The sequence below is a fragment of the Meleagris gallopavo genome (genome assembly GCF_000146605.3).
Source record: "Meleagris gallopavo isolate NT-WF06-2002-E0010 breed Aviagen turkey brand Nicholas breeding stock chromosome 11 unlocalized genomic scaffold, Turkey_5.1 Chr11_random_7180001869222, whole genome shotgun sequence".
Classification (NCBI taxonomy): domain Eukaryota; kingdom Metazoa; phylum Chordata; class Aves; order Galliformes; family Phasianidae; genus Meleagris; species Meleagris gallopavo.
The window spans coordinates 1,508-2,916 of NW_011097998.1; the positions used below are offsets into that span (position 1 = coordinate 1,508).

Consider the following 1,409-nt stretch of genomic DNA (forward strand, 5'->3'; position numbering starts at 1 on the left):
ATTATGTTCAAAGCATCCAATACCTTTCCTTAATTGTCACTTGTGCAAATGTTGTGCCAGTGTTCCACAAACCCAGAGATGAGCAGTGATGCCATACTGTCTGTGTGCTGGCAGGTACACAAGAAGTCACCCTTGCCAGTCAGGTGTCCGAATGCAACCCCTACCCTTGGGAACCTTTGGAACATAACCTGTAGTTTTTCAAAGCTTTTATGGTGACTTCAAACTAGGATTAAAACTGACAAGGCAATTGATGCAGGAAAATCAGTCCCCTCGAGCTACCAGGCAGTTTTTGTGTAACTGTTAGTCTTTGCTAAATTCTTATTAGCAGGGGATACAGGAGTATTTTGTGCTGGAGATTCTGAGCCATTTGAAGCCAGGATTAAGGCCATATTACAGACTGCTGATCGTTAATGCAAATGCCTGAGTTAGGAATTCTGGACACAGCCCTGGGCACAGACATTAGTATTCACAGCAAGGACTCCACAAACAGAGCTGTACACTACTACTAATAATAACAATAATAAAATCACTCTGCAGAATACAGCTGCTCAATATAGGTCAGGTTTCCATTTTAATTTGGATCATCATCTTTTCAAGTCAAATTGACTAATAGTAGGGTACCTTATCCAAGAGCTGTGTGGTCGAATCAAGGATCAATTTAAAATGTGTTCAAAGAGATTGATTCTTATAATTCATGGACAGTAGAAGCTTTAAGCTCCACTAGCATAGTTCAGACGTGACCAAAACATCACTCTGCCCCAAAGACACACAGACAATACCCAATGGATGTAGATTAACTGAAATTAGTTTTTATTAACTCAACTGGATACATAAACCAGAAGTAAAACACACAGAGCTCATCCTTCGTTGGATACTTCACTGTGTCAGCCAGGCTTACACTTCCCTGGCCCACCAGATTTCTCAGGGTGAGGTCCCCAGATCTGCAGGTGCCTCTTCCCAAACACACCTGCATTCAAAAAGGGAATGGAGCCTTCTATGAACTCAGGGGCACTCAGGATTCAGGCATTCATGCTTGTCTCTCATTTCTGGTTTCCAAATATAACACAAAATTCTATTTTAAAATTCATTTGTAGCAATGATTTGTCACACTTCTGGAATACACTCAGCAAATAGTTGTGGAGGACTGAAAAGAGGGGTGCAAGAGCAGAATAAACACACACACAGCACACTAACAACACCAATTGCTTAGGTAAGATTAGATCCCACAGAAGTGCTCCAAAATGCCTCTATTCCTTGAGCCACAGGTGTCATAAGAAATAAATACACTGAAAGACACATAGGTGCTTATTCTCTCCCTTGGTAGCTAACAGCTGTCTGCCTCTACAGGCTCTAAGGGTTGCCATTCTCTTTTTCCCTCTTGTTTCTCTTGTTCAGCTCTTCCATGAAAA

At 41.5% G+C, this 1,409-nt stretch overlaps 1 long non-coding RNA gene across 1 annotated transcript in view; it reads right to left on the minus strand.

The window, feature by feature from the left end:
* Nucleotides 1-803: 803 nt before the first annotated feature.
* Nucleotides 804-1,409, minus strand: part of LOC109364183 — a 7,529-nt gene continuing 6,923 nt past the window's right edge. Inside the window, exon 3 of the long non-coding RNA XR_002110215.1 lies at nt 804-967. This is a non-coding gene — a long non-coding RNA (uncharacterized LOC109364183). The remainder of the gene's footprint in view (nt 968-1,409) is intronic.